Source organism: Maniola jurtina, chromosome 10, assembly GCF_905333055.1.
Source record: "Maniola jurtina chromosome 10, ilManJurt1.1, whole genome shotgun sequence".
Taxonomy (NCBI): Eukaryota; Metazoa; Arthropoda; class Insecta; order Lepidoptera; family Nymphalidae; genus Maniola; species Maniola jurtina.
In genome coordinates, this window is record NC_060038.1 from 12,572,350 (window position 1) to 12,594,965 (window position 22,616).

At 34.9% G+C, this 22,616-nt stretch overlaps 1 long non-coding RNA gene across 1 annotated transcript; it reads left to right on the forward strand.

Moving 5' to 3' along the window:
- Nucleotides 1–1,776: 1,776 nt before the first annotated feature.
- LOC123868979 lies at nt 1,777–22,461 on the forward strand. Its single transcript, XR_006796779.1, has 3 exons — nt 1,777–2,149; nt 3,706–3,709; nt 22,330–22,461. It is a non-coding gene; the product is annotated as an uncharacterized LOC123868979 (long non-coding RNA).
- The last annotated feature ends 155 nt before the right edge of the window (nt 22,462–22,616 follow it).

A 22,616-nucleotide genomic window follows, 5' to 3' on the forward strand; every position in this document is an offset into this window, starting at 1 on the left:
AAAACTTCACAAATCATCAGACATAGCTAAGTGATTTAGCCTGTGATACAAATATCGTTTTTAGGGTCCCTAACTCAAAATAAAAAACGGAACCCTTATAGTATCACTTTGTTATCTGTTTGTCTGTCCGTCTATCGTGTTTGTCAAGAAAACCTATAGGTTACTTCCCGTTAGCCTAGAATCATAGGCAGGTAGCTGTAGGTCTTATAGCACAAGTAAAGGAAAAAATCCGAAAACCGTGAATTTGTGGCAACACAAAAAAAATTAAAATGTATTCATGGACAAATAGTTAGTACTATTTTCAATTTTAAAGTAAGATAACTATGCCAAGTGGGCTACCATATGAAAGGGCTTTACCTGTACATTCTAAAACAGATTTTCAATTATTTTGATGCATAATAGTTTTTGATTTATCTTACAAAATGTCGGAAAAAATACCCGAGTACGGAACACTCGGTGCGCGAGTACAACTCTGATTTGGCCGGTTTTTTCGTTAACATTGCCCCACACCTTTCAAGTTAGCACGGAAACATCAGGCTGCAACATCATGAGATCGCAGACAAGGGCTGTCTTGTCATCAAATAAATAAATTAACTTTTTTGGCACGTTTTTGTAAATACAGCCTTCTATTCTATTCTCCTATTGTTAGTATCAGAATCTACAGTGGTCTTCATTTCAGATCGTCCGTCCTTCTTCACGTCAAAGATCGGCGCGAGAATAATGAAGCTACGTGGCTACTGGTACACAAGACATTCAGTCTGCTCCTCAAGGGTCAAATGGTTGTGCGCTGAAAGCCGTCACAAGCAATGCCACGCTATCGTGGTCACTATTGGTTGCATGACTGTCGACAGACAGAACAAACACACACACCCACCTCTATTAAACGCGTCCCGACAAACAGACTTTGATTTTCTCCAGCTTTTAGATAGTAAAGATCGCTTGATGTAATCTAAATATTCTGTTAGTTATGAAATAAATTGTATAATAAGAAATTGATGTGTTTACATTGTCAATACTTGAACAGTTACATTTAATTTAAACTTTAAAACGCCATATCAGAACCTTTAATCCCACTTCTGAGATGAAACATTGGGTTTTTAATAAAAAAGAGCAAATCAGTATAGTAAGAACAACATGTCTTTTTAAGTTAACGTTAATTGTGAGTTGATCTGCCAGACTTTTTATGGAAATGTTAAATGATGTTTTCCCAAGTTTCTAAGCCATACTGATTGGCAAAATTTGAAGAGTTAAACTAGAGCTTCTGAGCTCGGTTTAGTTACGTACCTACCTTTAGATATAAAGATAACCTACCTTTACCTTAAGATATAATATGATAAGATACCTTTAGGAATAAAGAGAATAAAGCTACGGCCACACCTACGAATCATGAACGTGGGATGTGGAAGCGTCCACGACGTGAATCTATACGTGCAGGTGTGGTGGTCGCGTTGGTGTGCATGGCGCCAATAAATATCATAGGAAATGATCGCCGCGCGGCTGACGTTCCCGCTTGCAGTCGTTTTAGAAGCGCGGGTTTAGATGATGCTTTAAAGTGTTTTTTTGTTTCAGTTTTCCAGGAGCACAAGATAATAACTACGGTGCGTGGGACCAAAATGCTTCTGATGGGAGAATACCGGTATGGATTGCGACGTTCCACCGGCTTGAAGACCTGGTGGCGTTGCGTACGTCACAGCAAAACTTGTAAATCAATGGCGGTCATGATAGAGAATGAAGTGCTTCATGTGAAACCTCATAATCATTGAGTTATTGTATATACAGGTGGTAAGGGACGTGCTAAAACTTCGTCAATAGGTTGCACTTAAGAGGGGTTTATTCGTTACACCCCAAACAAATGTAGTTTGACTAAAAACTAACCAATCAAACTCAATAAATTTTGTAGATTCGTACTAAAAACTTTTCCATTAAAATATTCAGTTTCAAAGTTACACAATTTCAAATTAAAAACACATACAAATCTTTAAACCCGTGTAACTTTAAAATTAGTTATTTTTACGAAAATCTGGCAATATTTTTATCTGGTTTATTTTTACGAAAGTGTGTATGTTGGTTTGTTTGTGCTTCCTTCACGCCCTTACTAAGCAACCAATCGACTTCATTTTTGGCATAGAAATAGTTGAAAAGATGGAGAGTAAAATAGGCTACTTTTTATCTCGGAAAATCAATGCTTTTGCAATGCAATGGGATTTTCAAAAACCTAAATCCACGCAAACGAAGTCGGGGGCATCAGCTACTATATAAATAAGTATTAGTTTCGTCATGAAATTAATTATGGTATGTAAGGTACTATGCAACCCTTAGGTATCTACGTTTGTAGAACGCATCTACAAAATGACATCTAGTTAGGTTAGTTAACACTCAAACGAGAACCATACTACGTTTGTATACAGCGAGTGACCGAGAGGCTACTGTTAAATGCTCTTTTAATTGTATATATTTATATTTATTTACTAATAACTTAAATTCGTTGTACATCTTAGTATTAAGTAGGTAGTTATTTTATTATCTCGGTGGCGGACGCGTTGATAGATAGTATACAGGGTTGCTATAATTTGTGTCGTTATAGATTTAATTTTTCAATCCCGCCTTTACCGGTAGGGTGGTAACTAGCCACGGCCGAAGCCTCCCACCAGACCGGAAAACTCCAAACTCCTGTCGGGAATCGAACCCGGGCCCTCCCACTAATAAGACCACAGCGCTTACCACTGCACCAGAGAGGCCGTCACTCTTTACCTATTATGGTTCATGAGATACAGTCCGCTGACAGACAGACTATGTTAGACGGACAGCGGACGCTTAGTCATAGGGTCCTGTTTGGGACCAGGGCAACCTTTGGGCACGAAATCCTAAAAACTATCAATAGATCTACTTACTAATCACGTATTTTACTTACCTTTACAGTTTTTAGATGTTATGGAAATTGGGATCATGTTTAAGATTTTTCAGTAATTATTCTATTTCACAATTCTTTTAGACATAGCAATTAGGTTAGGCTTTTGGGTTAAATAGTTTTTTGGTGTGTCTTTATTTTATTAAACCAATAAAGTTTGTTAAACTGCTGTTGAATGTGTTTTTGTTCTAAACGTTCCCATATACCTATAGGTAACAAAAGTGGCTTTAGTTCAAAGGTATTAAAGGTAGGTAAAGGTAGGAGCTATTGATAAACTTTAGCGTCTAGCGATAAAGAGCATGCGAGCGAGAACACTCGCATTGCTGCGTGCCCACAAAATATCTAGCTAGATTCTCGTAAGGACGTCAGATGGAAGCAAACATGACGTTGCACAAAGCAGAGCTACAAAGCCTGCAAATCTATACTCGTCGCCCTCGACAAAACGATCGTCTTCACTAAGATAATAATCATGAAGCTTTCATGTAACCCATCACGATCAACTTTTCGGCGGCCCACTACTAAGAAAGGGTCTCCCATCATAGTAAAAAGGGGTTAGGTCATAGTCTGCCACGCTGGCCAAGTGCAGATTGGTAGACTTCACACATTCTTCAGAACCTTCCAGAGAACTCGCAGGCTTTAGGTTTTCTCATAATGTTTTCCTTCACGGTTAAAGCAAGTGATATTTAATTGCTTAGAACGTATAACTCTGAACACATATTATATAACCTTATTATCCTATCACGGTTCTACAACGGCCGTATTTTGAAGCTTGCTCGTAGGTCTCGTTTTACCCAAAGGTGCGTGTACGTCGAGCCAGTGCCTATGCTTTTTTATTTTTATTTTATTCAGATACAATTTAGCCTTTGACTGCAATCTCACCTAGTGGTAAGTGATGATGCAGCCTAAGATGGAAGCGGGCTAACCTGGAAGGCGTACGGCAGTTTTCATTAAACCCTTTGGTTTCTACACGGCATCGTACCGGAACGCTTAATCGCTCAACGGCATGGCTTTGGGTAAGGAGGTAGATAGCCACGGCTGAAGCCTACCACCAGACCAGACCAGAAATTAAGCAATTATAAAATTCCAAACCCCTGCCAGGAATCGAACCCGGGACCTCCCACTAATAAGGCCACAGTACTTACCACTGCGCCACGAAGGCCGTAAAATATCCCTAATATAAAATAGCGCTCAGACATGTATCAGTTAAACAACGAGACAGATTTATGCCTGCGATATATGTTTTAATGCAGTCTGATCAAAGTCAAAGAGCGCTCAGCCAAGACCCTTGATAATAAAAATTTACACACTACTTATACACGGCTTAATCATATTTCTGTCATACATTTGACCTTCATAAACCATGTTTAAGCAGTAGGTATGTAATTTTTATCACCAAGGACATAAACGCGAAAGGCGTAGTAGTTAAATAAAACAATTGATTAATTAAATAAAATTTATTGAATCTTTCGTCATAACTTAACAATTTTTGGAATGTTAATTTGGATTCTGGATACAATTGTCTTTGCATGCATGTGAGAATAATATTCTACGTAACTCAAACTTAATTAAATCAACATTTTATTAACTTAAATAACTACTTAGTACTTATGTGTTAAGTATAAATATAATATTGTATAACTACAGGTCGATTATTATTTATTCTATCGCCAAATAAACTTAACTCAGGAATAACTTTGACGCTTTCACAGTATTTGTATATAGGTATTAGGTACCTAGTTATATAACTAACATGTGTTCACAGTGCTAACAAATTTACAAAACCATTTATATATATTATGTTATATAATTTGACTGTATAAAGCACCGTAATTTAAATAAATCTTATATAGGACTTTTTACTGTCGAAATAATTTATTTACAGAAATAATTATGTACTGTCTGGTTATGTCATGTTCACTAAGCCATAAATAAATAGTTACTTAACTATTACTTACATAAAAGTGACCAATTTACATAATTATACCTACATTTATATATTAATGTATACTATAAGTTTATATGCGATACGAAGAGTTTTTATACTAACCAAAAATTAAATATCATTAATAACCATTGATAAGTATGTAGGTAAATATAACGGCTCCTTCTTATTTTAAGAACTTCATGACTTCTTAACATAATTTTTTTTTTTTTTTTAAATTATATAGACTAGCGCTTGGCTGCAATCAGACCTGCTAGCAAGTGATGATGCAGCCTAAGATGGAGCGCGCTTGCCTAGAAGTTGTCTATTCACTCTTGACTTGAAGGTACCAATTAATTATTATTTATCTACACAGATAAATGCTACTCTAGAGTACAGATCATAACATCTTGCATACACCGTAAACGAATGAACAGGAATTTCTTAAAATTTAAAAGAGCCTCAATAGTAATCATTATTTGTATGACGAGTTTGCAAAATTTAATTTAAGTACAACATGATAGTTTAAGTTTAAATATTTATAGTAGTATAAGTAAAAATGTACAATGTTCGAAGTAACACTGACAGATTTAGATAACTTATGTGATCTTATTTAATTACTTAGAGTCTGTTTGACATCTCCAAAAAAAAAAAAAATTGATAATGAATTGAGTTGTTAATAAATACAAAATGACAGTTTTTGCATTGGGAATCTGTCAAAATGACAAATTTATTAATATCAATAAATATAGGTAAAGTTTATCTGGCGCTTGTGAAACAGGTTCTTAGTAGGTATAGTTATAAGTTCACTGTAACGTCAAATAATATGTTTTGAATACACGTATCATTTAAAAAAGATTCGTTTTATTTTACTGCTTATATTCTATCAAAAAATAATAAACTCCATTAGAAATCTAAAGTACAACAAAATAATGACTTACTATTTCTACAACAACAGAACAACTTACATAAATTGATAAAATTCTTGACATTATACAATTATTATTTCACGCACGCTAGTGTACACCTACCTACATCAAGTAGGTACATAGACACGAGCTATAGCTTATTGTAACTAAAAATATATAATATACTGTAAAATAATAATTTATTTACCTATAGTACAGTAACAGCTTAGTTCACGGCAGTTAAATGTGCCCACGCACTTGAACTAAACTGCAACTGAACTGCGCGTCGCGGCAGCGGCCCGCACGATATTCTCTCCAGCTGCGACGCGCGGCAGTGACGCGCTACGCGGTATGCGCGTCGCGGCTGGAGAGAATATCGTGCGGGGCGCTGCCGCGACGCGCAGTTCAGCTGCAGTTCAGTTCGAGTGCGTGGGCACCTTTAGGGAACTAACAAAACGTCGCGCGTCGTCGACATCGCTGGCAGGCGTCAAATGGTGGCGTCAAATGTTAGTACATTTGACGCAGGTAGCCCTATTATAGCCCTATTTTTCTATGACTTCACGTCACCATAGCCTAATCCTTCGAAATATCCCCTTACTCTGAATTCCCCCACTCTAGTTCACTCAGGTAACAGTAAGTAACCAATAGATATAAAGAAACAGTAGGTAAGTGACAATACATTTTATTTTAATAGTTTATTTATTAAATATTAAACACTTGTTATGGATATAAGGCCCCTTTTCTCAGTAATATAACGCAGAAATAACACAAAAAATTAACAAGTCATAAAATTATTTCAAGATATTTTAACACAAGTATTCAATACAATCAATAAAAATAAATAGAGAGGTACCTACAGCTCGCTTCACGAAAGTTAAAAATAGGTAATTCACATGTCACTCCCAATAATCCAATTGGTCAAGCACACCCATTCCCGCTCCGATCATTTCCGCTTTAATAGAAAGGCACCCTTAGAATTATTCAGTTTAACTTTCGTGATGAGAGCACTTAAACAATTAATCCTAACCACAAACAAGCATCATTTAACCCTCCTAGAGCCGTCATGTTTATGGACATTGTTTATTCTAATTATAGCGTCGTTGAGGGTTGTTAGCTTGGCTTTACACCCCTTATCGCACTTGTTGCACACCCAGTGTATCTCTTGTTTTTGGTTTAAGTGTTTGGAGCGCTTTTTGAATCTGTATTCACCGAGCATTATGATCGCGTTCCCCTGACGGGACCAACTGTAGCGTGGTACAAGTCCACCTGTAAGAAAAAAACATTGTGTTACCTATTTTGATGGTATACATTTTTTTCTTTAAAAAAAAAGAAGAATATTAGCCATTTGAATCATGACTATCATTCCTATTTCCCCTCCAACTAAGCGTAAAGCTTGTGCTAGGGGTGGGAACGACAATAGTGCAACGGGTGGAGTTTGAACTGCCGACCTTTAGGATTTCAGTCCGCTCCTATAACCGTTTTGATTGAGGCTTTTATATCATAAATAAACACGCACAAAATGGCTCTCTCGCTTTTTTTTTCATTCAGATACAAGTTAGCCCTTGACTGCAATCTCACTTGGTGGTAGGTGATGATGCATACTGAAATCTGACACGACCAGAGATCTGGCGCAGGAACGCTTTAAATATTGGTTATGCATTGAAGTTAATAAATAGTGTAAAATAAATGGGTGTAAATAAAAATAAAGAAGAATATTTAAATGCGAGGCTCAAGCCAACCTGTAAATTAACCTATTTCGAATAAGTACATTTATTTTATAAATATAAAAAAACAAGATATTTAATCATACTATTTATTTATAGGTTTAACCTAAATTCCTAAAATAAAGTGTATCTTATATTTTATTTAACAATAATTCTATGTATTATAAATCAAAATATTTTCGCTAATTCTCAAAACCATTATTAATATTCATAGTCATCAAATACTTTATATTCACTATACTTTTATTAATTTTAAAAAATTATGAAATAAATCCTTTTAAGTAAATAAATGCACAAATATAACCACAGTACAACGTATAGGATATCTACTTAGGCCCTTACTAACAATAATTTAAAAAAATACTCTACAATTTAGCAAGAAACAGTTAAAAATTATTTTGCTATAATCCGCCAACAGAAAAAATCTGTATGGTCAAACATGCAGTTACAAGCTAAGCACCGCTTACCTCCCCAACCAAGCAATAAAGCCAAGTTCCCAAGCAAGCACTGCCACCACCATTCACATGCACCACCACACAAGACTTTTCCACTACTCTCGACGCACGTTTCGCCCCGACACCGGAGCATCCTCAGGAGATTTCGACTTTACAATGCTGTATTGTCAAGTCTACTTGACAATACTGCAAACTGTTTCTTGATAAACATGAACTTCCGCAAAGTAACGCCTGATTCTATCCAATATTTACTCTACAATTATTATTAGTACCTATATGTTAGTAACGTCTATGCCGCCGTTGTAAACACGTATTCCACAGTGTAAACGCTTGTTGTAAACCACGCAAGTACAGTTGCCAGCGCAACCGTTGCGTGCGCACGTATCTATATACAAAAATGGCGTCTACGTGGGAAAAAGAAGTTATCAGCGAATTCATTGAACTCTACAGGGACCTTCCCTGTCTTTGGGACCTATCTTCCGAAACATATAAGGACACGGGTCAAATAAAAGCCAACGCTTCTTCCATATTCTTTTATTTTTTTATTTTTTCTCCTCATTTGCGCACACAAGTGCTAATGCTACGCCAACTTTTTAAAGTTTAGATAGGTAAGGAGCAATATCGCAATGCGTGCTTCCAAACATAGAGTCGACAACACACTGAGGTGGGAGTCATGTTGTAAACCAGTGTGGACGAAAACACCAACATTGAGTTCCATAAGCGTCCCACCAAGGTGACCCCTGTGGAATGCTTGTTTACAACAGTCTGGCACAGGCTTTATAGACACTTGTCATATAGGCATTAGATGTGTATGGTAGTCTTTTATTAGTAAAGGCCCTGATGCAAAAGCATCAGGGCTGGCAGTGCTATTTTTCAACATACTTTTGAAATACCTACCCTAGCACTACGATTTTAAAACAGATAATAAACCTGAGTTTTCGTTATCAATTTATTTCTTCATTAAAACTCACTAGTTTTAATGAAGAAATAAATTTATGGGAAATAATTTATTATTATATAATAATTAATTACCACAGACAATAATTTAAACGTATACATGATTAATTTAAATCATCTTATATTTTTGACTTCGTGCCTATAATTATTATAGTCACTTAATTCTATGAACTGTTTAATAACATTTTCATGAGTAGGTAATGTTTTCATTAGCAACCTAAATAGTTTTTCGTAAAAAGTAGAAAAATGTAAAATCTATCTATTACCAAAACTACAGTGAGCCCAACTTTATTAATTCTTAATCATGTTTAAAATTATCCTAGATCATGACAGTAGTATATACTAGCATTTCTTTGCAGTTTCATTGCACTTAGATATAAATACAACTAAGTAAATAATATTTTAACAAGGACAAAAAACCTAATTATATTTTTGATTTGATACCTGCTCAAATTGTTTGCAGACGATATTTAGTGAGCAGAGTTGGACAAAAAATATTATATTTTGTTTAAAACGTGTTTAAAATGACAATGGCGAAAGCCTTTATTCACAAATACTATACCTACACTGTTTTTTTTTTAAATAAAATAAAAAAAAACATGATTAAAACATTTGTTTCAAATAAGGCCAACCCTATTAGTTATAGGCGAGGAGCCACCAATCCTTAAAGCTCCGTGATCACGGATTCTAATATTTTTAATAAAAAATAAAACTTCACGTTTAGACGAACAAGATTTGCTTGGTCGGCGTGGATTTGATTTGCCGGAAATATTTTAATTAAATTTTTTATTATTAAATTTTCCATAATTTTTTCCGTCATCACGGATTTTGATGAAACTTATATAGAATTTTGTGAAATATTATATTTAACAAAAAAATATCCGGCCGACCAATGATTTTTAGCCGGAAAGGTCACGCATACCTATTTCAATGGTGTGATAAGGGGTAAAATTTATCCATTATCACGGAAACCTTTTTTTTTTTTTAATTCATGCGTTTGAATGTAAAATTTATAATTATCTTGGTATGCGTGCTCACAAACTGCCGAAAGTATCGCGCATACCAAATTTTATTGTGTGAATGAGGATCATACTGTTATAGATTTTACTTACTTGATGACATTTCTTTTAGAGTCTTTCTTCTACCTCGGTCTCTTCCTTAAGTTTTTAACTATTTATTATACAAATTAATATGGAAAAGAGGAAATTCAGGAAAATTTTTATTTGGGTTGATTATACAATAAATAAAGGTTGATACAAAAAATATGTTCAATTCAAGTTTATTAATCAATAATCATCTACATCATTATCATATTAAAATATCAAAAGATGTACAAATATTAGACGGTTTGACAATTTTAAAATAATTATAAATCCAAAAAAAATGTTTTTTTGTAAATATTCAACAGTGAATTTTGTTAAATTAATAAATATATTTAGAATGCTGATGCGTAGTAAGCTATACAAAATAACGACACTTTTGACAGCTAGGAAAACAGCAGACTGAAATGTCGAAATGATCTGAACCCCCAAAATGCTGTAGGGCAACGTAGGTATGCTGTGACCTTTTCGGAGTAAGAGAGAAAGACCTATGAAATTTTAACATAAATTCGATGTTACTCTTATCTCACTTACTCTTGGAGCAGTCTTATGGACTTGAAAAGAAACCGGAGTAAGAGAGTTAACACTATGCAGCCCTGTCGTAAAACAACCTCACTTTACGGTATTGTGTATCTTTGAGGCAGGTAAATGTTAAATTCGTAGAGAATAGAAAGGGACGAACTCATGCAAGGTTTCAACTTAAACCAAAAATCTGCCTTACTCACTCTTTACAGAAATATAGAAACCGTTAAAAAGCGGAGAGTTAAAATTTGGTATGCGCGATACTTTCGGCAGTTTGTGAGCACGCATACCAAGATAATAATAAATTTTACATTCAAACGCATGAATTAAAAAAAAAAAAAAAGGTTTCCGTGATAATGGATAAATTTTACCCCTTATCACACCATTGAAATAGGTATCCGTGACCTTTCCGGCTAAAAATCATTGGTCGGCCGGATATTTTTTTGTTAAATATAATATTTCACAAAATTCTATATAAGTTTGATCAAAATCCGTGATGACGGAAAAAAATTATAGAAAATTTAATAATAAAAAATTTAATTAAAATATTTCCGGCAAATCAAATCCACGCCGACCAAGCAAATCTTGTTCGTCTAAACGTGAACTTTTATTTTTTATTAAAAATATTAGAATCCGTGTCACGGAGCTTTCAGGATTGGTGGCTCCCGGACTATTAGCGTTGACACCTGACTTAATGTTAGCCACCAACTGTGACCAGACACACAGTAGCGTCCGCCCTCAGTGTGAATGTGAAGTCAGATTGCAATTTTCGTTCACTCTATGCTGACAATACGCTTTATTTATGTACGGTCGCCCTCGAGCGAATCTCGAACTCGAATTCGAGTAGCAATACCGCGAAACTATTGCATCAAAAACCTGTCGCACTTATGACCTTTTTCTGTAAACACGCCACACACACCTAACGCATGTGCATAACCGTGCCACGCGAATATAAGGTGCTAAACAACTTACGGCCTTTGACTGTACGCAACCAATCTGCACCCGCTATGCGTAATGGCGTAGCGTAATAATAATAATAATCAGCCACCGAGCGCCAAAGACTACGTATTAGAATCGTAATAGCGTATTGTCGGTTTGGTGTGAACGAAATGTAGAATAATTATAAAAAAATTGTAAACTGCGTAACACTACGCTCGCTCACACTTCAGTTGGAGTCTACACAAATGTGTCATCAAAAAAATTGCTCTAAGAAAAAAAAAAGTACAAATATTTTATCACTTAAACTTGATGAATTTGGAAAATTGCGGAGCCGAAGTTTTCCTGACCATAAACGGCTGCATTCCCATGTCGATACATTTATTGAACCTGCAATGTCGACAATAAGACCTAGTTTCCATATTTATAGGGCACACATCGTCGTATGTTGAGCTGAATTTGGTGCAGACGTATTCAATCTGTTTATTCATTTGTATGGTCCGTTTGAAGAACAGCTTGCATGACTCGCATGTCAGAATGCCGTAGTGACTGCCAGAGACCACGTCACCGCAAACAGGACACTTTGTCTTTTTGTTACGCTTCGACTTTTTATCTATAAAATAACAATCTTATATTAAATTAATTGCAAATTAAGTAAAATGCACTTTATTGTTCGTCACGCTAACAATTTTGCTAAATTAAATATGATAATATGAAGGAATGGTTAATATTTTGTACATAAATTAATTATTATTTATATATTTGATACTAAAGTTAATATACATCGTGCAATTTTAATGATTGTTTTCCAGCATTTAATATTAATATGAAAGAATCGATGAACCAACAGATATAATCCAATTCAAATAATAACAGGGGCGGTTTTGCACCACTTACGCACTTAAAATATCAGTTAAAAAAAACTTTCTGATATAAACAATTACATGAGCATATTTCTTGTTCTAAGTACAAAGAACTCATCCCGCGGTCGGGTTAATACAGGCTGTAATTAGAACGGTAGCAAAAACGAAGACAGGTCTAGTACTGATAAGATACCACAAAAAAAACGCGTTTTTTAATCCTGTATTTTTAAAGTTCGCAATGTATTGCAAATAAAACATCTGACTGACGCTAGAGATCAACAAACGTTACGTAGATAGGTGAAGCAGAGTCGATGCCGCGTCGTAGCTGTGGAATTGACGCCGAGTTTTGCACGCTATACATTGCAGGTGTGAAAAATACTAAATCTACAAATATAAGGCAAATGGTTATTGGTATCGGATTGTATTTAGCTAGTATGATAATAGCGCTAAGTTTTCGCTAGCTTTCTAATTACACCCTATGTATGCAATGTATCAAAAACGAATTCTTAGAAACAAAACTAGCTATAAGTTCTTCGCAATACCTCGTTGTTTCCTGACCATTAAAGGCTGCATACCCATATGAAGACACTTATTGAACCTACAATGGCGACAATAAGACCTAGTATCTATATTTATAGGACATATAACGTTGCGTACCAAACTGAATTTTTTGCAGATGTATTCAGTCTGTTTGTTCGTCTGTACCGTCCGCTTGAAGAACAGCTTGCATGATTCACATGTCAGTATGCCATAATGGGTCCCAGAGATAACGTCGCCACACACAGGACACGTTGATCTTTTCATGTAATTTAACATATCTGAAAAATAACATAAATCCATACTATCCATACTAATAATATAAATGCGAAAGTGTGCCTGTCTGTCTGCTACCTTTTCACGGCCCAACAGTTTAACCGATTCTGACGTATTTGGTACAGAGTTAGCTTATATCCCGGGGACGGACATGGCTACTTTTTATCCCAGAAAATCAAAGAGTTCCCACGGGATTCCTAAGGACCCATCCGCTCAACCGATTTGTATGAAAGGTACCGAGGTAGTTTGCGTCGATGTTATTGACATAGACAACTTTTTATCCCGGAAAACCAAACAGTTCCCACGGGATTTTCAAAAATCTATATCCACGCGGACGAAGTCGCGGGCATCCTCTAAGATATATTATAATAGAGATAAGTGCTTCCCTGTCCACTTTTCTTTCTTATTCTCTTTATTTTTACAACTTTCTGGTACAAATAAAAAATTAAATAAAAACAAAGTCATTATCATAATAATTATCAACCCAGCGCCGGTTCACTACTGAGCACAGGGCTTTCCGAATGAGCCGGATTTGGGCCGTAGGTGTGTAGGTAAAGTCTGTCAATCCGTACTTAGCCGGCGTGATGGTCTATTCTATGGCTTAAACCCAGAGGAGACCCGTTCTCGGTAGTGGCCCAGCCATGGGTTGATGACGATGATGATTGTACAGTACTTTATCGTACAACATAAATATTAATATTATGATGATGCATCCAAGGAAATGAATATAGGACCATACACCTTTGGGCCAGTGCGATTAGGGTTTAACAGATGTGGAACATTCCTTATAAATATTAGGGTTACAATAAATCTCCAGCAACCTCATGACAGCGATAAGGGATGTACTAAATATATAAAGACATGTATGTAAATTGTACAATTTTTATTAATAATAAAACAAAAAATTCAATTTTTTTTTTTAATTTTAGTCGTATCTATAGGTATAAAAATTATTCTAAAAAAAGTCCAAATTAAAGGATACATGCTCTCCATGACCTTTCAAACTATGTATGTAATAAAATAAATTATTTTTAATATTTTACTAACCCTGTCCCTGTTTGACCCTATAATCGAAACTATGTTGCGATGTCATGACGTAATTGATTGCAATTAAGCTAGGGTTTTTTAATTTCATAAAAAACAAATGATATAAGTATCTATTAATTAATTGTGAAATTCTATTATATAATTGTACAAATTTCGTAATGTGGCAAAAATTAAACTTAATGCCTATAGGAATAAGATGGTGTGGTTTCCTAGTTCATGCTGGTTTTTTTAGTATGAAAAATGCGAGCTACTTGATTTTTATCAATACATTATAATAAATTAACATTATAATCATACTGATAACATCTAAATCTTTAATGTTTAACGATTTTCGGAATAAAAATCGTAGTTGTTAATCCATACTATATACTATAATATTATAAATGCGAAAGTGTGTCTGTCTGTCTGCTACGTTTTCACGGCCCAACCGCTGAACCGATTTTGATGAAATTTGGTACAGACATGGGCTACATCCCGGGGAAGGACATAGGCTACTTTTTATCCCGGAAAATCAAAGAGTTCCTGCGGGATTTAAAAAACCGAAATCCAGGCGGGCGAAGCCTCGGGCATCCTCTAGTGATAAAATAAACTGTAGATCATAGCTCCATCCAGTGTCATAATGAATCTAAGGTAAACAAGATTTCACCGTTTTTCCTTTTGAAGTACGGATCCCTAAAAAACCCCTAGCTCAAACGCGTGTATCATAGCCAAGTTCTGTTTTTTAATACTCGATTTGCATTATTAAATAATAAAATCACACATTATTTACAAAATCTCTTCTACGGATCGTGATTATGCTTAATATTACAATTGATAGTGACACCAGCCAGCGTGTGTATAACAGCCTTACAGCCGAAGGAGCTCCGCCTGCTGCACTGCCACCGCTCCCTGGCGTTACGTACGTAGTGCAGCGAGTACTTGTAGCCGTTGACGATCATCATCGGCCGTCCGTTTTTTGACAATAAGTATGAAACTGAAACTATAAACAAAACATTAGAACAATAATAGAAAACGTCATGTTGTAGAATGTTCCAATGACCCTCATTTATATTATGATCCAGCCCGGCTAGCATGGGCAGTAGATAAAAATTATATCCCCGATTATATCCACTGATTTCTATGACATCAGTGGATATAATCGGGGGATATAATTTTTATCTACTGCTCATGCTAGCCGGGCAGTAACCTCATTTAAAACTTGTCCCCCAATTTCAATTGAAGCAATTTTTTTTTAAATTCTTGCAAACAAAGTTGGGCAACCTTTATTAAAAAAAACTATTCCAAAACATTATCATCAGTAGTTTAGCATCATTCTTAAGAATACTTACGTACCTTTTTTTATATCAAAGGAATGGAAAAGCAAAAAAGACTTGTCTATCTAAGAAATACTCTCTCTACGGTAAAGGATATTTAATAAATACTTAGTATGTATTTCTAAGAAATGCCCTCTTTCACTAGTTCAAGGAGGTCTCCGCCAGTGATAAAAATTATTGCAGTGCAGCACGTATGGGAGTGAGTAGGGCACCCACCGAGTTCTGCTATATCTCAAGTATATGATAGTGTATAGCTATAGGCTATATAGGCATTAAAAATTTTGGCCGTAGAGAAACAATGGTATTTATGTCAATCTTAATTTATTAATATATAATATTTTATCAATAATAATCAAGAAGCCCTTAGCATTAAACCCCTCCATAAATGGCATCACGTTTCGAGTGACAAAAATATTTTTGTTTGAAATAAGTAATCAAAAAAAATATTCATTAACTCTAAAGCGTGAGAAACAATAGTAATTCACTAGACTAACGTAGGTTAAGCGAAATTTACATTACGAAATTAGTGGCACCAATTTAGTTTTACGACATTAATTTCATTTTATCAATTGCACGAAACGAAATTGGACGTTTACACGTGCAATTGATAATGAAATTAATGTCGTGAAACTAATTTCATGCCATTAAATTCCGCTTTACGTAGATACTACTCGAACAACGTGCGCAGCCGACTAAATGGAAATGTTTAGAGCAAAATAAGCTCTCGTACGTAGTCATACGGTGTAAACTAGCTTGTACGCACGGCCGGCCGCGAAGCTATCGCGAGGTATTACTATAGGTCCAAGGTCGCTTTCGAGTTTTGCTTTTCACAATTTGTAAATCTGCTATTTATTTACTCATCGCTTGTGTAGTACAAGCGATGCATAAAAAAAGTTAAGACAAAATCATTTCGCTGCGGGAAAACAATCAATAATACATATTTCACGGTGAATTTGAACAGAAATATGTACAGAAATCTCCCAGTTATAGTATTATACAAATATAGATTTGACTAGAAAGGCCTTTTAAAGGTTTGTTAGCTTCTTTAGACCCGGGCACAAAGGCGGCGGATAGCTGGCGTTGTTAATTAAAAACTATATTTTGTATTGCTATGCTACCTTAGGCTGTTTGCATAAAGAAGCAGGTTTCCTGTACCGACGGGTCGGTGCTGGTCGGTACAGTGGTGCGGGTAAAATAGCCTTATGTTAATACCTATTACCTGTCCCTTTATGTGAGAGCTTATCTATACTAATAAATAAAATTGGAGTGTCTGTCTGTAATTTCGAAATAACTACCTCATATTAAGCTCAAATGGTTATTTGAACGATACCAACACTGAATCACACGTTTTTAAAATTTTTGTCTGTCTGTCTGTCTGTCTGTCTGTCTGTCTGTCTGTCTGTCTGTTTGAAAAGGCTAATCTTCGGAACGGCTGGACCGATTTTGACGGGGTTTTCACAGACAAGTAGAGGATTGATCAGGGAGTAAAATAGGCTACTTTTTTAACTGACTTTCAAAAAGGGAGTTGTGTTTTTCTTCCTATGTACACCGAAATCTCCGAGATTTCTGAACCGATTTGCGTAATTTTTTTTTTAATCGATAGAGGAACTTTGTGACAACTTTCCCACGGGATTTCAGACCCTAAATCCACGCGGGCGAAGCTGCGGGCATCAGCTAGTAAGATAATATAGGGCTATGTTACCCGCACCAATCGATATCGTCCCGCACCGGCCTGTCCTGTACACAGGAGTAGATACGAGCTAACAGTTTGCAGCTGCACCAGCAAATCATGACTTACAGCAATGGGATTACGGCAGTTTATTAATCAATAGGTCTGAAGAAGCGTGGTTATGGAACCCCTTCACTTGCTCGATGATGTTTCCACTAGTGATGACCACGGCGGTGCAGCGCCTGTACGAGTGAGTGGAGCACACCCACCGAGTTCTGCCATAGCTAATACTGGAGTGCATACAGTATGTGTACTTGTTGTACATGATCAGCGGCTTGCCTCGCCTCGACTGCATGATAACGGCTACTTCTGTGAAAAAACAAGGAGAAAATGACTGACTGACATTTCAACGTACAGCCCAAACCACTTGGTTCTCTCTAATTAGACCCCACTATGATAATCGCAGAAGGTAACAGAATTTTGGGAGTCGCGAGAAAAAGCAATTCAAAAATAAGGGGGAGGAAAAAAATTAGGAAGGTTACTAGGATAGGTTAATAGCAACGCATTTTTCATTTCTGAATATTCAAGAATAGTTTAGCAAAAGATAGAACAAATATTACATTTCTAAATAACATCATTTGTACCATCTTACTGTGAATAACATCATTTTTAAATATTTTGTCATCTGCGTAATAAGATGCGTTTTCAGTTACGCATCCGATAACGTGATAATGATAAAAAACTTACTAATAAATACGTTGATTTCGGCACGACCTGATGAAATCATTCACTTTGTCAATGGAAAATGTGCGTTTGGCGTGAGTAAAAAGTTGATATGCAATCGGCTTTATATGGCATCGTAAAGTGAATGAAAAATATAGACCAATATATGAAATATAACAAAATCAAGAATTTATCAAAAGTTTATTTAGAAATTTAATAAATAGTGCTACAAAAATATAGAGGAATACCTTCATAGGCTTTTTAAATATCATTTACCTACTGAGTGTGCTATAAAACAATTAAATAAGAATCGTGATATGTGAAGATTAACCTATAAATTATCGTTAGTACATAAAATTATATCTAAAATTATGTAAACAGTAGAAACACTATTTAATGCTATAATACTGAAAACAAAACGATTACGCCACTACTTTGTACTCTAATATTTACTTACTACAAAATAAGGCAAGAGATTCATATAAGAGATCACTTCTATCACATATTTAGCACCTTTACCAATATCTTTTTCATATAAAACAGTCTTTTGTAATAATAACCTAAAATAATTTACAATCGAGAAAAAGTATCGAGAAATACACAGAAGTTCCGTTAGAATTGCAAGACAGTTATATTTGCGGTTAATTTCAGTCCCTGACTATAATGTGCGTAATGGCTGTTAAGCTTTGACACAAATAAATCAATTACTCATTTACTTGATCGGCTAAGGTTCTCGGCATAAGCTGACCAACGAAAGTTAACAAATCTCTGGGTACCAAATAAATTATTAAATACTTAGTCTGTCATATAAATTCTTACTATGTGCTCTCTAGATTTAAATAATATTCAAAACGCAACCATGTGTTAACAAACACCAACAAAACCTATACGTGAAATTATTTTTATCACTATATTAAATACTCGACGTTTCTGTGCATCGTATTGTACAGTGTGTTGTAACTGTTGCATCGCAGGCCACTATCGTAAACATTGCCAAAAACTGAATATCCAGTGTCATACAAAAAATTCAGTAGGCAGATGATTGTGTGAATTCTTCGCGTAGACCAATTTGTTTCGGTCCGTGTAAACCTTAGCTTGACAGCCGTAACTGTTGTGAGTGTAACAGGACCAGCACCATTTATCTCCCGAGCTCACAAGTATTTCTCGTGTGAAGGTGAAATCGCCGAACTTCATCAATTTCTCACCGTCGCGTGAGATCATGAACTTAACTGAGAAATAAAAAATTGTTGTAAGAAAAAAACTACATACATAATATACAAAACTTCATTGAGTTTAATAATTGGTAAGCATTCTAATAAGAGCTAAACTACGCTTGTTTGGAGCGCACTACCATTAAACTCCTATTAAGTAAAACACGCACAATTCAATAACTCATTTATTTAAAAAAACTCAGCGAGAAATAAAACAGGATACCTATTGATAAAAATTGTGATAAATAGTCCACTTTTATAAATCACTCATTGCTTAATATGTATACTTGGCTATGACGTCCGGTCGCCTGGAAGCCCTGAAAGAGATCCCTGTACGTCGATAAGGCCTCCAAAATAATATTCAATCTAATACCAAACTAAATCTATTACTGTACATTTATTAATTAATCCATTTACATGATAATAAATATTCCACTCATTAAAACAAAACTAAAAAATCATAAAGCTCGTAAATTGTTGCAACAAGAAATTATTCGACGGTATATTCTATACCAATAGATAGTATGTATAAATTGTTAGCATAAAACATCTTTATTTTCCTTGTTTTTAAAACGTATTACTTTATTCAACTTCACTACTCTTTTTATTACAAGTCTGACAACATGAGAGATACATTTTTATAACCTCTTTAGATACATTACAATATTTACTTTTGATATGTGCCTCTAATGCATCTAAATCCGCATGAGCATATAAAATGTGCATCGTATGTATAGTACCGAATAATTCATCTGTTGGTATATAAAATTTTATATTATTTAATTCGTCTTTCGGCTTAATTAGTCTATTTTTTCCATTAACTTCTAAAACATCGTAGTTCGCTAGTGTTTTATAATCCTCGAATCCTTTGGACCTCTTATTTTTGAGTACTTTCACCTCTTCTATAAAGTCCTGGTATCTAGTTTGGTTTATATAGTTGATGCTGTTGCTTTTCTTACGATTAATTAACTTATCCAATCTTTCCATAAACTCTTTTTTCATTGGCGCAATCGTATTTTTAGAAAATACTTTTAGATTTTTATTCAAAAGATCTGGAAATAGTATTTACAAATTATTATTTTCTTACTTTACAACAAATATTATCATTAAGGTTTAGAACTACAAAAACAGCCCTTCACAGCAGGAATTAAAAAAAAATTACAACCAGATATTATATTTATAAACAATCAGTTTTATTTAACTTAAGTTAAAAATCATACAAATAATAATATGATCGTTGCGTTCGTAGTTAGTAGATTTTAAACTCCTTAAAATTGTCAATAAATTACTTTACTTATTTTCCACATTAGGATCTAATAAACAGTAGTTCATTCTTTCAATAGTTTAATGAGGAATGTCAACGTGTTTGGAACACTTAACCCAGCAAAGACGTTCTATTAATGAGAGCTGTTAGCTAAGAGGTGACTGCGATCACTAAACTGTCAAACTAGTTAAGTACAACGGAAGGGTTAAGGGCATGCGTTTACGTGTGCTATGTGTTATGTCCTCAGATATTGAAGTACTCTCCAGAATCGGTGACAAACAAATTGGGTGGCTCATGATTATGGTCTGCCCGGAATCTAATAATTTTCCAGTTCTCATCCATATGAATCTTTGCCTTGCACTCTGAATGCTGTTTGGAACAGTACCAATTTCTCGAAGTACGGTTTTGAGAAAACGTGTGCCCGCGAAATAGTAATAACTTCTTATTGCTACGCTTCGATGGAAACAATTTGTATTCTAGATCTGAAATAAACATGCTTTTTATATTATCAATTATCATCAATATTATTTCAAGCAATATTATTTAACCAAACTAAATGAAAATAAATAAAAAAACAATAACATTTTATGCACTTTTATTTAAATTATTTTACTTCGATGAACGTTCTTCGTTGATCATCGATTCAAAAAGCATTTTAATATTTAATAATAAGTTAAGAAAGAATCTAAATTAAAGTTGAAAAGTTTATTAGTAGGTATCTCGTTTATAAAGATACAGATACTAATAGATGATAAAAATGATATTAAAATTAAATATCAAGGGTTGATTTTTCGATCCCCACGTTTCTAACTATAGGATAAAGATTTTTTGACAGATTAACAATACAAAAGCTGTTGAAAATTCTTCATTAAACATTATTAAACGATTGAAAAATAAATCATTGATAACTTTTATAAAAGAAAAGTGACTCTGCCATCGTATAAAGGTCTCACGGTGCGTGTTACCACAGTTTACGACAGTTAGGATACTTGTAACAAAACGTCGAGGCTTTACCTACACTGGCAGGCGTCAAATCTTATCTACATTTGACACTAGGTAGGGTATGAAACGACTAGGTATCTTTGATTTCACGTCACACCTAGCCTAATATTTGACAGATATCGATTCAGGATCAAACCGAGAGTTTCCTCACTCTAGTTCACTCTGATGTTACTAACCTACTTATCGCAGACTAAGTAACTAGGTACCCATACATTTAAACTCAAAAAGTACTCAATAATAGAGTGATGTCATTATTTGAAATTGCGTGTTGTGATTATTCCTCGGTAGAGCATCTTCGATTTCACACCCCATGAGAAAATACCGTATAGCTAGAACGTTTAATCAGCGTATTAAGCGGAATTTACATTACGAAATTAGTGGCACGAAATTAGTTTCACAACATTTATTTGTTTACCAATTGCACTATAAACGCCTTCTTTCATAACGCATGCATAAAAAAATTCGTGATGTAAATTCCGTACTACAATACATGCAAATGTTAAAACACTAGTTGTATACGGCGTTTACCGTCGCACATCGAATTACAATAGATATAACTTATTGCAATCGAATTAAAGTCCCATTCGCTAATCTATGCAACTTCGGCGCAGCATGATTGTGCATAGTAAAACAGAATATAATTCTGCCTGTCTTGTCCATATGAACCTTGGCTTTGCAGTAACCGTTCGAACAGTACCAATACTTTCGATCCGACTTGGACGTATACGTGTAACCTTCGTACACCAAAAGTTCTTTCCCCCGACGCGTTTTTGAGATTTCGTAATTGAAAGCTGTTAAAAAAAAATACATAATATTAGATAATCCTTTATTGGCATCAACACTGATTTTCATAGTTTTCTTCACACTAATATTATAAAGGCGAAAGTTTGTATGTGTGTATGTGTGTGTGTATGTTTGTTACTTCTTCACGCTAAAACTACTAGACGGACTTGGTTGAAATTTGTAATGGAGATAGATAGTATCCCGGATTAGCACATAGGCTACTATTTATCCCGGAAAATCAAAGAGTTCCCACGGGATTTCAAAAAACCTAAATCCACGCGAGCGAAGTCGCGGGCATCGGCTAGTAGTTAAAATGATAGTTCTTTTAAGTTATAATGATAGTTTTTCAGAGTATATGCATCTTTTTCTTTTAAATATTGCTAAAAAGGACGGAAAATTCACTTTAATTAAAGACTAAAGCTAAGTGCTACTCTACAAAACAAAAACATTATGCTCAAAACTGACACCTAAGGTCACGACAGTCGTCAGTGTTGAAT